The sequence below is a fragment of the Xiphophorus maculatus genome, chromosome 13, assembly GCF_002775205.1.
Source record: "Xiphophorus maculatus strain JP 163 A chromosome 13, X_maculatus-5.0-male, whole genome shotgun sequence".
Lineage (NCBI taxonomy): Eukaryota > Metazoa > Chordata > Actinopteri > Cyprinodontiformes > Poeciliidae > Xiphophorus > Xiphophorus maculatus.
Genome location: NC_036455.1, coordinates 727,771 through 741,698, shown reverse-complemented (window position 1 = coordinate 741,698; position 13,928 = coordinate 727,771). Strand labels below are relative to the sequence as shown.

Here is a 13,928-nt window from a genome sequence, read left to right as displayed (position 1 = left end):
AGAATCAAATGTGCTACTTCTTAAAGACAAAATATATATATATATTTTTATATGTATAGAAAAAATATCAGTTAGAGAAACAGAACAACACCCACCTCTAAGTTTTTTTGGTTCAAAATTATGTTTACTGATGGCAGAAATTTGGAAGCCTCGATCATATTATTTTCAGATCTGTAGCGTTAGCTTAAATAAAAATGTACCTAAAGCAAAAATCTAATAGTGTTTATGTTGGTTGTCTGTGGACAAAATCACACTGGAGATAGTTTCTGTGAAGACAGCCTGAGCTTCCAAGGAAGGAGTTATTTATTGTGAAAGGACTTCTTACCGGTTTAATATAGTCAGCATTTTATTTCAGCTATCTCCCAGTTTAATCTCCACTTTAGCTCATATATTTTCTGCTTAACTGAAATGATAAAACTGGAGCAGTTGGTAATTTGGTTTGCAAGCAAGTCTTTTACACTGGCCAAACATCACAGACTTTTTCAGATTTCAAATCTATCATTCCAATCACCAAACTTTGTGAAAATATTAACATCATGAATTAAGTGGGAGTGTAGTTGGGTAAAAAGTAGAAAGAAAGAGCCTTAAAGATCTTAGCAACTTCAAAGGGATTTAAAACATTACTGTTTAAAGTTTTACAAAAACTTTTATGTTCCAAGAAACTGAACTGTATTTTCATAGATTTTCATCTCAGAAACCTAAAACTACTTAAAATGCATGTGAGTAAAACAAGCACAAAGCAGCATGATAAGAAGCCAAAAATTGCAAGAGCCATGATGTTACATTTGAAAAAGGGATCAAAGCATAATAATACATAAAAAAATGCAGTGATAGAAAAGTAGGCAGCTGAAATTCATATTCAAAAAGCTGATATTTCTCAGTGTGAAACAGGAAGTTGGATATGTTGTCTAAAAGCAGCAGCCTGGAGACTTAACAAACTGGCAACCCTATGAGTCATTTTAAAACATTCTGTGGTGAGTGTTCTTGTAAAAAGAATAAAAAAATAAATAATAATAATAATTCAAAGCACTAAAATTCTGGCAGCTTTTAACACCTGTTACTCTGATGTCTATAGATCTCAACCCTACCATTTTTCCAAACCTCTGCATTACCTGCCTACTTAAAAATAGGGATCCATGTGTAGGTGTGTGCCACTTTTCTCCACCTAATTATTGTGAGGCTAATGAAGCATATGTCATGGAGAGAATGGAAGTTAAAATATTCATGTGGCAGCTGCAGTCCAATTTTCTGTCCTGCTTTTGGTTCAGACAAAAACAAAATAAAAAATGAGTCAATATGGATAATCAGCCAAAAGGAATATTTGGATGGAGAATTCATTGATTTTTTCCAAAATATAAAAATCAACAGATGTTTTGTACTAGGAGATAAAAAGAAAGAAATTTTATTCTCTTGCATCATAAACTTTATGCTAACAAACAATTGTCACCACCTTAGTTGCCCAGCTGTTGCTCATGCTTAGGTCTATAGTAGCTAAGATATAAATTGCATATAAGGCTCCAATTTGTTCCTGGGGCAAAAGGTTTTTCCAGTGGAGAAGCTGTTTTTGTTGACGTTGACAGAGCATACTCACTTTCCCTACATCGATGATCTGTCTTTGTAGTAAAAGTGCTCTTCTGTATTACCAATAAATATGGACAGATCCATTTCACATATTCATATTAGTAATGACGTTTCTGTCAATAAGTCTATTTTCTGTTTACAACTATGTGGAGTTACATATTTCAAGACAGTGAAAATTTAGATGCTATGTGATCTTCCATTAAAAAAAACTTTTTCCTTTTTAAAGGGTAAAACTCCAACGGTCAGTTTTGTATCAGTTTTACACTTATAAATTCTGAAAGCAATAGGTAGTCTAACTTTGATTTATTTCTGTTTCACATTTTAAGATTTTCATTCTTTCTGTTGCTAAAATATGGTGACAAGTGGTCTTTAAGTTTGACACAGTACTGATGCTCCCTCTTTCATTGTCTGTTTCAAGATTTGTGGCAGTTTCTGGTTTCTGTAGAGCATGGAGTGACTTGCAATAAGTTAGAAAATGTAACTGAAATAAAATATAGTTTCACTGCTGAAAATAACAGTCAGATAGTGGAGATAAGTGGCTATTGGGCACCTTCTTGTTGTACAACATTTCCAAGGCCTGTACAGTCAGAGAAGGAGCCTCAAAGCATCACCGGATGTAATTTATACCAGTGGCACAGATTTGCACCACAAAGTAAAATCAACAGACCAGGTATTAAAGAGGCTCCAGGAAATGCAGTTCTGATGAGAAATGCATGTAGTGATGCTCCCAACTACTAAAAGTGGGAAGAAACAAGATAAAGAAAACATTAGGCCAAAGTGAAACATCAGAAGCATAAGAGGCATGCGGATATAACATCAAAATGAAAGAGAGGAAGTGAAGATAGGGTTGTCAAAGAGGGAAAAAACTACATAAAGGTAACAGCTCAAAGGAAGAGTAAGCCACATGAAGACTGACGCATGATGAGAACAGGAAAGGTAGGAGAGAGTGGGTGTTCAGAGAGATGACACTTCATCATACGAACTAGTTGTAAAATGCAATAAACTCTCTGTAGGTCTCAGCATAAGGACTTCCCAGGCAACACAAAAGGCCATGGTCATTCATCTCACTAAAAGCTGAAGCTGCTGAATGGAGCCCAAGTGGTGAAAATGTTTGTCACAATAAACTGTTGATTACTTCAGAACCCCCCTCACCATAAAGACAAAATACTGATGCATTATTTAATTAAGCAGCTATCTGCTCTTTTTTTTCAATTGCTTTGTGTCATTAAAAGGGTGCTCTAAGACCAAAAGTGTTCAGAGAAATCCAATTTAAGGGCAGAAAAAAATTAGTAACTCCTTGATCATGTAAAAGACATTTGTGTTTTATGGAAATTATCTAACATGGATAATTTCTCAGTCCTGCCTTCAGGTGATTACCTTCCTATGAAGTGATCGCTCATGCCAGTTTGCACCCACCTGTACCCTCCTTTTTCTATCATCACTCTTCTCAATTGGATCTAGCTCTCACAGTGCACTTACTGTATACTGATGTGATTGTATTAAGCCGCAGAGAGAAGACAGCCCTCGTGGCCAAGATGATGTACAGAACAGAATGTGCAGAACAGAGACGCGAAGGAGAGCAAGTAGGAGTTGGAGTGAGAGGGGAGGCATCCATTATTGTAATCCTAATACCTTGCCTGAAAAGGTGGCACTTAAAGTTAAGGAGAGAAGACAGACGGATGGAAGAGGGAGTGAGAAGAGAAAATGAGCGGAGGCTGTTTCTAAATCCAAAGCGCAACTTAATTTTTCAAGCATTATTGTTCTCTGGTAGAGCATCCGCACAATAACCAAATACATTTCAGAGGTACATTAGCGTCCCTGTAGTGCATTTGTAATATTCTCTAGATATCCCAAGACGTGCATTTCAGATGGTACCAATTAGCGAGACCAGTCAAGCTCGACAGCAATCACAGCTTTTAACATTATTTATCTCTCACATTTAGAAACACACAGCATATGAATCAGGGGTGCTAATTTCACAAACAGCTTTCAACAAACGCAGTTTGTTTTTGTCATGCAGTGAATACAATAAACCCACTATAACAGAAGCAATATGTTGCTGTAGTCTATGCAAACAATGAGGGTTATCTTTCAAAAGTGGAGGCGGAGGACAGGGAATACCCTAAAGGAATAACATCTAATGCAGTCAGACTGCTCTGGCCAATTAGTCAGGACTAGCATAGCCAGAGATGATGTCAGCCATCATTACTCACTGCTTAATGTTATAAAGCAGGAGAGAAACAAGAGAAAACAAAGAGGAATGCAGCAGAAGTTAGGTTGTATGTAATGATAGGAAGCCAAAGGAAGTAGAGAAGGTTTGCGCTAATAATAGACATTTTATTAGTAATTTCCCTAAGCAATTTATCCATTCCTAAATACAAATGTTAGAATAAATCCAAAGCTCTCTGGATGGAGATCATCTGTTTACATCAATTTTCAAGTCTTCCCTCTGATTTTCCAATTAGTACGAGTCTCAGTCTAAACTCTTCTGCAGCCTCTAAAGCAAAGTTCACACTGTGTGATTATTGGCCGTCTTAGCCAAAATCTTTTACTGTAAAACGATTCTGAAAAAAATCTAGGGTGTCGAGTTTGGATTGCTGGTAGGTGATCATTCAGTTTGACAAATGCACTGAAAGACCAAAGACAACCTATGGGAAATACTAAGATGTGTCAGATATTTTCTGCCATCATTTTGTTCTCTTCGCCCGTTCACAAGAGCTACCACAACTGTCTCCTCCTTTTCGTTTCAGACTCTAATAATCACACTCATGACTTCTCGTCCATTTATTGTTGGACAGATGTCTCTTGCACTGTAGCGACATGTTCTGCTGTGTTACATCTAGCACTGTGCAGTTTGTTATTAAGATTTCACAATGTTGAGCTTGCACAGTGTGACAAGATCAGGTCCTATATGATTTTGGAAATTGCATGATGTGTGCCAGGCTTCCCAGGATTCCACTGCACAAAACTGAAACTAACATTTTTCATTATGAGTATGGTGTAGTCAGGGCAAGACTGTCAAAATAATCAATATCTCAACATAATGAACAAAATTTAACAAGCAGGGAGAGATTACCTTTTTCCTGACAGCCCAGATTTCATAACCTCAATTGTGCTTCTTAGTTCCAGAATATCACTGACTTAAGAAGTTCATATTTCAAAATCCTCACTGTTTCCTGCTACTTTTAAGGACGCGTGACATGGACAATGAGTAACTGTTTCATTCATTCTTCTCCTCTACCCTTCATTTATCTCTGTCCACTCTTTCTCTCTTCACAACCAGAAGAGCGATTGAACTCTCAGACACCAGATAAGGTAATTAACAAACTCTACAGTGTGCAGAGTCAGCCCAAATGTGTTTGTGCCAGACAGCAGCATTTCAAAGAGCTGTGGTGTGACAATTAATGAGGAAAATGAAGCATTCAATTTTGTCTTTATTAAATTTTCTCATCAATCACAAAATTATTGCCAAAAAAATAACTAGAAAACATGTTTATTCGGCTTAATAGAAAGTATTAACTTTAGCAAGTATTTCCTCAAACATTAGGAAAATAGCTCTATTTAAGAACTCCGACATGAGAATAGTGTAATTTTTAAGTTTGTTGCACTCAACTCTGAACTAACTGACCTTATAAAAATGATCAAACAATCAAAGTATTCAGCAAAAACAAGGGGACAGTCAGATCAGATCTAGACAATGTTTGCATGATCCTAATAACATTCCTTTAAGCTCTGTTGGTCATTGGAAGTCTTGGATTTAAAAATGTTGGCAGCCTTTTGAAAATCTGTGAGTTCAGGTAAGGATCTATATTCTTCCAAGATCACATATAGGAATGGGTGTTTTGCTAATGCTAATCATGGTAGCTGTGCTGATTATTGTTCTATAAAATGCTGAAGAAAGTTTAAAATGGTCAATTATCTGAGTCGGCAAAAATTCAGGTCAAACCTTTATAAAACATGGACACTGGAAGATGGAATTTCAAATTCTAATATATTCATCCTTAGGTTCAGCCAAAGTATTAATGTTTCTTGATCTTTTGGAAACTGAAGTGAATCTGAAGGGGTATCTTGGATAAAAACACTCTGTATCTGTGCTTTTTTTCTCTCCCTTCAGTTACTGTTGCACCCTTTGATAAAGCATTGTGCATAACAATGTGGTAACATTTTGGAAATGGTAAACTTTACCTTTGGCCGGTTGCAAGTATCTAAACTAATATCTCTATGAACGACAGTGATATTTGAGCTAAAAGCAAATATACACTCTCTGTAATTCCACGTTCCTTTGTCTCGGCATCATGTGTAAATGAATGTGTGTGTTTTCCTTCTTGCCCTCCAAACACAGTTCAATCCTACTACGAGAGAGCAGAGGCCCAGATCAAATAAAGCCAAGTAAAGCTATTACAAGAAAACAGAGAAGGGAAACTCCACGCTCTCACACACTGAGACTATTTTCCCCAATTGTTTTAACCCCTCAAAGCAGCAATGTGCCCCAAATGTAACTAGATCCTATATAGAAGCAATAAAATGTGTTAAGTACAAGACTTTATGTTAATTATTTGGTGATAAGCATTGCATACCCAATGCATTCTTAAAATACTCCTAGCAATAAACTTGCTAAACTTGTTAAATCACAAATTTAACTGATGTCAATAAAAACTGGAATAATGAACATTTATCTATGAACTAAACAACCTAGGATTGGTGAATACTTGAAGGCATCAGAGATGCTTTTTTAACAGAAAGCAGCTCTCAGTTAATTAGTAATTTGACATCTTTGGCATCACAGTGAGCCACCACTGCAGGCTACATTGAAATGGATGAGAGGATATTTCAGTAACAAATGAAAAAAAAAATCTATCCCTGAGAGTTAATTGAATTTGTAAAGCACTGTCAGGATTTCCCTGCAAGGTTTACTCTTCCTCTTGGCATAAAAACTATCTCTCGCATCCTAATCACTGATAAAGAAATCAAAGCCATGCAGAGTTTTTCTCTCTTTTTTTGCAAACAAGCTGTCAGGAAGTAATTTTAACATCTGAATTTAAATTTACAGCCAGTAATGGTTGAAAGTGTGTCACTGGGATGCTTTCAGTAAAAAATGTGCATATCTTTATGTTTGATCTGAGCTGTGCAGTCACATCTAAGTAGACTGGGGAGACAGACACAACCTGGAATTAACAACAAGAAGAGGAGACATAGTTTTTTTAAAGTATATATATAATTATTTAACCTGTTGTCAAGGTCTATAATTTGTATAGAAATAAACAAATGCTGTATGCTTGATTTTTACTTTTCTTGGCACCATGGGAATAAAATTAGGCATTTGTTCAATACGCCCTCAAAAAACACTTTTTAAATGTTTTTATATCAAAGTAGAAAATACATAGTGTGATACATTACATTAATGAAGGGGAAAAGATCACAGAAATAGAGAAAAAGAAAAAGAAAAAGAAAAGATTGCGTTTTAAAGAAAAAAAACTTAAGTTTTGTTTGAATCATAGTAACGCCATTTGTTCATGATAATATTTTTTGCAAAAATAAATCTTTTATCTAGGTGCTTTAAAGGAGATTGTAATAAACACTGCCAAGGATATTATAATGGATTACTATGGCTGTCTATTTCAGTGGTATCATCCTTGAATTTTGAGTCTTTCTTTACCAGGTAAATATGATGTAATTTATGACGTTTGGTATAAACACCAATGATCTAACATCTCAACTGGAAAACTATTTTTGACCAGGTAAGAGAGGCATGTTGACGGTTGAACCCTTTTCATAACTGAGCACAGACCTAGTTCAGACCTAAAAATATCAAACAATTTGACCATAATCTGACAATCTAAATAGAACCTTGGAAATTACACTTAAAATTTTTTTTAAATGAATATCATGCCACTGATAAATGATGACAACTGAACTAACTTTACCATGAAAAAAGCACCACATTTGAACAGACCTTTCCAGGGAAGTGACAAATGTTATAAATGTTGTTAGGAGATTGCACTCCATTAATGTAAGACATTAGGCTTTCTAGTTCACCCATTAGTGTATGTAAATCTAACAGGTATTAAATTAAAGGGGAAATATTAAGTCTTGCAAAATGTTAGGCAAGCACATTTTAATGAGTCCTCACTGGATCGTAGCAGTTTCATAGGCACTAACAAGGGACTAGCATTCCTTTTTGTTTTCAAAAATATTCCCTTCTTTGTCAGTTTAGGTTGCTCTCAAATTATCCTGAAGCTTGTCAAGTGCAGGTTAAGTCTCAAATTATTTTATAAAAGTTGTATGCCAATAAATGTGATCAGTGTTGGATTAGGGCATATTCCTTCTGAAAAACGACAGACATCAGAATATAAAATTGTTATAGGGTACAACAGCACAACTTGAGAAATCACATCTCCAACATTTGCACAGATATTTGAGTTGAGTAGTTCTGGTTGGATTTTTCTGTTACTTTGCAGCAGATTGCTCACTGCAAGGTGCGTGTTTTTGAGCATAGTGTGAGCAGCATGTCTGAAGTGGCAGCAGCTCCACTGCTCCATCTGTGTCTACACAGGTGGTGTTCAGATTTGGTATCAAACTGGAGGGTACCTGCATTTTAAAAGCACACAATTTGCAAAAAGAAAATATTCATTTCATGCTGTATAATTTCTTAGAGGACAAAGCATACTGATCAACAAATAAAATAGCAATTCATTTCAATAGATTTAAGCTTCAGATTATAGTTCTGGCTTGATGTTTTCGGCTTGATGTAAACTGGGCAAACTGCTCTCGAAGCCATGAATTGATGACGCCGATGTCAGTGTCACTGACTGAGCTTTTAGACTGCCATCCCTGCATCAGCTCATTTCTGATGGGTTTTCTGCTTAGAGAAAAGCAACTGTCAACTGAATAAAAAGTCAGCAAAAAGAATAAATCATAAGGGAGAAAAATGTCTAATTTGCACCCAACAGAGATAATTGCTGAAGAAAGACTGTGAGGGATAAGTATCGCTGAGGCTCACCTTACAAAATTTTGCTTTATCTTCTCCTTTGTCTTATCGGCATCTAACATTTCCGCTTATGCTTTCTGTATGCAGATTTGTCCTATTACTTCTCATCTCCTTTTTTGTATTTCTGCAGATATTTTAATAAATTAATTAGTCTGTACTTCAAAACATATTTGTAGAATTATGCAGCAAGTCCCCCGGCACGCTGAAGTGGCTTAGAGCTAAATTTCGTGATGTAGTTGGGGAGCGTCCTTCTATATCACTGGTGGCTTATAAACAAAAAAGGCATATAATTGAATATTTGGTTGTTAAAGTTGAACATATGAATATATATTGAATTTATATTAATAAGTTTAAAGAAATAGTGCATACACATATGTTACTGTCACGAACAGTGTTGTGCATGAATGCTCTCAGAAGTGGTACTACTTTTTAGCATACACTTTTAACCCTGCTTATTTGGAAGTCAAACTTAGACTGAGCAGAGTTCTTCTTGGACACAATGAACTGCAGATATGTCCTGACATGTGAAAAATATTAGCTGCATCAATGTAGAAGAGACAGTCATTTTCCTGTGAAGACCGCAGCGTGTGACCGCTGTGTGTGTGCATGGATTTAGGCAGTTGCACCCATGTGTCAATCTTTGGGGGAAACCGAAAGCTCCTTCATTAACATCATAATTTATAAGTCATGCAGAGTTTTTATTCCAACTATCATAAAGGTAAGCATAATCAGAATAAGAGCAAAGATATTGACTCTGAAATACACGAGTGACCACTTGATCAGTTTAGGAGCATAAACAGAATTAGGATTTAAAGGTATATTAAAAGAGGACCATCCAATCTTTAAAAGCAGCATGTTTTTATCAAAAATAAAGAATAAAAATTCATATTAGCTATGACTATTGACAGTAAAAGCAGGAAGACATAAAAATGTAAAAGCAGCTTCAATGTCAGTCAAGTCAAATTAAACTAAAATTTACAAGCAAAAATAGAGGAGGAGACAATTAAACAGATAAACTGATAAAGCAAAGAGTTATGACATATATTGGCAGTTTTTTGGTATGTGTCGTCATACTTCATTTTATGTATACAAAAACAGTTAATGAAGAAATGAAAATCAGTCTTTGCAGTTAATTCAAAATGTTTATGTGGTGCAATATTGACATGAAATAATCCAGTTTTAACTGTGTGAAGTAAACCTAGAACATGTTTTGGTTAGTAGCAAACTTTCAAGTTAATGTTTCCAAAAACTGATGCATAACCAATTTTTTCTTTCCACATTTTTAACATGGATGTGACATGATGAACACTTGCATGTACTTGTGCATTGTGTATGGCATTTTTAGGGAATTACCCTCGACTGTAAGGGATTGAAATGGGGATAAATTCTAGGACTTTAACCACTGGACTTATTCATCTCCTCCATAACAACAGCAAGGCAATGAGAGGATAGAAAAAGTAGAGATTGCTTTAGTGACTTTCCACACTAAGTAACCCCTTTATTAAATCTATTTGCGTAAGAGAGTGTGCGCCCCAATATCCAACAGGTGAAAAAAGGGCAAAGAACTGAGAAGAGAGTTGCAAAAGGTACAGCAAAGATGACACAAAAATTAGGAAAACAGAAGGGCGTTACATAAACCAATAAAAAGTAGCAAACAGAGAATTTGGTTGAAGATAAGCATTCAAACATCTTTTTATAGATATTTCCAGTCAGCCAGTGATTGTCCAAATTAAGCCGAGACAGAAAATGTTGCACATTTGCCTTTGTAACCATGTGTCCCGTCTAAATTTAGCCTAAACATTTCAACTTATAAACAGTGTTTCATCCACATTTAAACACCAATCAACTTCTTTATGTAGACAGCGTTTCACCTTTCACTTTTTAAGCACATTAGGATAAAAGGCAAGCTCATCTGCTTTGCAATGTTTTAAAACCTATTTTGCACAGAAATTAAGACAAGAAATATAGTTCTCATAGTAATGAACCTAGGGAATATAAACTTCATTTTCTGCGCAATAGCGATAACACTCATTTAAAACAATCCATAGTCGCCTTTCAATGACTACAAAAAAACACTTAAAGGCACTTAGTAGGCCACAAACTGAAACTACTGCTTTTACTCCTTCTTATTCGAATCAATCAAAGAAAATTCAAAGCCAAAGGCTTCTGGTTACCATGGCTACAAAATGGCCTGGCAGAAAAATATTCCACTCTCCTGCCCACTTAAGATCAATCCCTTGACAGCTTCTGCATAACTGACAGATTTATTACCAGTCTAACTTCCCAACATCAGCACGTCTTCCGAAAGAGGACCATATGTCAGAGATCACTCTCAAGCAACAAATGACAAAACTGTTACTCACAAACACGCAACAGATAAACACAGCAGCTAATAATTTGACAATTCTAATTGTAAAAAGTGCCTCACTTGACTCTTACCTGAGCAGAGGAGTCAGAGCTATGTGGGCGGAGAAGGTGGAGCGTCCTGCTCAGCTGGGAGCTGACAATCGTCCAGAGCTTTACATTGACTGATGTGAGGACTGAGTCTTTCCAGGAGTGGAGGAGAAGAGTCTCAGATGTCTCAGTGTCCTTTCAGTTTTGTCTGTCCGCAGCTACAGCCAACATTCCCTGCAGAAAAACAAACATCAGCACATTTTTCAACTTTATTGGCCCAGTTTACCAAATGTTTTACAGTGGTTTTGCAAAATCTACTAATGTGTTACAAGAAAGTATTCTTATCATTAATAAAATGTTTTCACATTTTGTGTTGTTACTTCAGTGTATCATACTGGGATTGTATGTGACAGATGAAGAATCTGTTTCAAATGTAACAAAAAACAAAAATGTTTAGGTTGTATAAATACTTTACAAGGCAGAGTATTTTACTATGCTGCAGAGTTTTGTACCTTTTATACCTTTATTTGCATTCAGTGCAATTATCAGTTTAACCTTCAAACAAATGCTCACAAAATTCTTCTCTAAACAACCTCAAACTTTATAATTACATAATATCACAAAGCTAAATGAGTTCATAACAAGGAGAAAAACTTTATCAAGACCATTAAATAAGAAACATAATGGAAACATATCTGCATATTCATTTCTAAAACTTATCCCACGCTTCATTTTTTCAATCTTTAAAAACTCCTGACCTTTGTAAAAATCTGTTTGCCGTATCCCACACTATCTCTGTCACTGGTATTCCATTTTTCTGTTGCTCTCTTGCCCTCTCTGAGGAGTATTCAGAACAACACCCAAGCTATTTATACACCGACGCCCAATCAGCATGGCAACCAGGCTTTGTTTACCCACATGAGACACCGGTTTGAGGCTTGTGTCCTCCTTTTATCCCCCAAAAACATAGCTATTAAGGTTCATTTAGGCATGTTTCATGAGTTTGGCTCACTTTAACTAAACATCTCTAATTTCCCAGCAGATCTTGGTGTTTCTGTGGAAATAAGTGAGCACATTCGCAAAATTCCTCACTGTGTTGCAAAAACGGTGGAGGGAGAATATTTGACCAAATCAGAAGAGTTCAACTCCAGTTCTCATGGACCTACTTACTCTACGTTTTATATAAGTACCTAGATCAAATAAATAAGTTACCTCTTCAGCCTGTGATCAAGCTCTGCAGAGGCCACGAATTGAAAAGTTTAAATTAAACGTGAGAAACATCTAAAACATACAGGAGAGCAGCCCTTTAGGACAGACTAATCAACGGTGGACTACATACAAATTTGGTTACATGTTTATAATGTCCTCTCAAAAAATAAAAATCTGAATTTTCACTCTTTTTCATAAGAAAACAGACAAACACTGATTAAAGAAGGAGAGAAGACAAATGACACTTTGATTATATGCTGTATCTCTGGACGAAAGGTGTCAAGATGAAGTAAAGCTCTGATGCTTCTTCAAATGTTGCACAGACAATTTTTTCAAACAGTTCAATGAACACAATCTTCGACATGTATTAATCACGCCATCATATTCCCCCTGCTGATGCTGGGCCTGCCTCCTATTGTGCTGAGAACTCAATCTCCAAAACCTAAGAAGCAGATGCATAGAAACTGCACGCAAAATGATGTGATGGCATGTATTACCCATTGTGTGAGCTTAACTCTACGTCCTGCATGCAAAGTGTTTAGAGTTATGCATATGTACAGATAAAAACACTTGGCACAGCTATTCAGTGTTATTTTGTTGTTTTCAGAACCACTTGAAGTGAAGCAAACTCATCTCCGTTCACATAATACAGCTGAACATTAAGCTGAATACTCAAATCATAAAAGCAGTGCACTTCAAACTCATTCACATGTTTTAACAGATTTGCATTTACTCTCACACATCAATCGACAATGTCCTACATTAATGGTGACTGAGAATTCAACTGCCAACTGCCATTCCAAACTACAGAGTAAATATCCATTACAAGCAACACAATACACAAACAAAACAATTTCAGCTAACTGGTTCTTCTTTGGACAATCCTCCTTTTTTTCAAAAGTCTAAATTTGGATTGGCTGTTCCGTTTAGTGACAAGATTAGCTAATACATTGTTGCTTACTACCAATGTAAGCAATATCAATTACTGTGAGTCCACTAAATCCATAACATTTGATTCTTATTTTTTATGGCTTTATGTTTTTTTCTTACACAAAAACATGGAATAAAACCTATAAAATTTCATCGCAGTTTTCAAGTAAAGCATGCATATTGCACATAAAAGTTCAGGGTTTTTCTGTTCTTTTAGAATAACACTGAAGGAACAGCAAGTTGATATTAGCTGATGTATCAGTCTGCTTGGGTAGAGCATGGCTCTGTACTGTTGGCGGTCCAAGTATAGTTTCAAAAGTAGGTTTGCACTTCCACAAAATTATGACTTGCATTAGCTTGCATCTATCAAACGGCTATAATTGTTTTTCTTGTAAGCCGAGTAAAAGTGTTGGAGCCTCCTTTCAGCCAGCTGACCAGCAGGGTGTATCAGCAGGTGGTTGGATTGGCAGCAATGAGCAATTCTATCAATTATACAGTCAAAGAAAACTCTGGTTGCCCTGGCACTTTGCTGACAGCTCAGTAAAAGCACTTCAAAAACATGTAAGTGAAAGTAAGATGGAACGTATCGCACCACAAGTTGAAGCAAACTTTTAGAAATGCAGACAAGCAACCTGTGCGTATCACATAAACACTTGGAAGGCCCATAGCCTTGTAGTTTGTTGAGTCATGCATGCAAAGACAAAAAACAAATTCACAACAGAGGAATTTCAACCAAAAAATGGAATCGTTCAAGTTGTGTGTAGTAAAAATCCAGACAACATAACGACCATTTGTGACTCTAACAACAGAAACCTATGTGTCCTTT

At 36.0% G+C, this 13,928-nt stretch overlaps 1 protein-coding gene across 2 annotated transcripts in view; it reads right to left on the bottom strand.

Annotated features, from left to right (window-relative positions):
• The window catches only part of atxn1 (ataxin 1), a 110,120-nt gene that overhangs the window by 68,418 nt on the left and 27,774 nt on the right, over positions 1-13,928 (bottom strand). For both annotated transcript variants that reach the window (XR_002753711.1, XM_023345144.1), the window contains exon 2: positions 11,009-11,197. The gene's annotated coding sequence lies outside the window, so the exon portion shown is untranslated. The remainder of the gene's footprint in view (positions 1-11,008; positions 11,198-13,928) is intronic.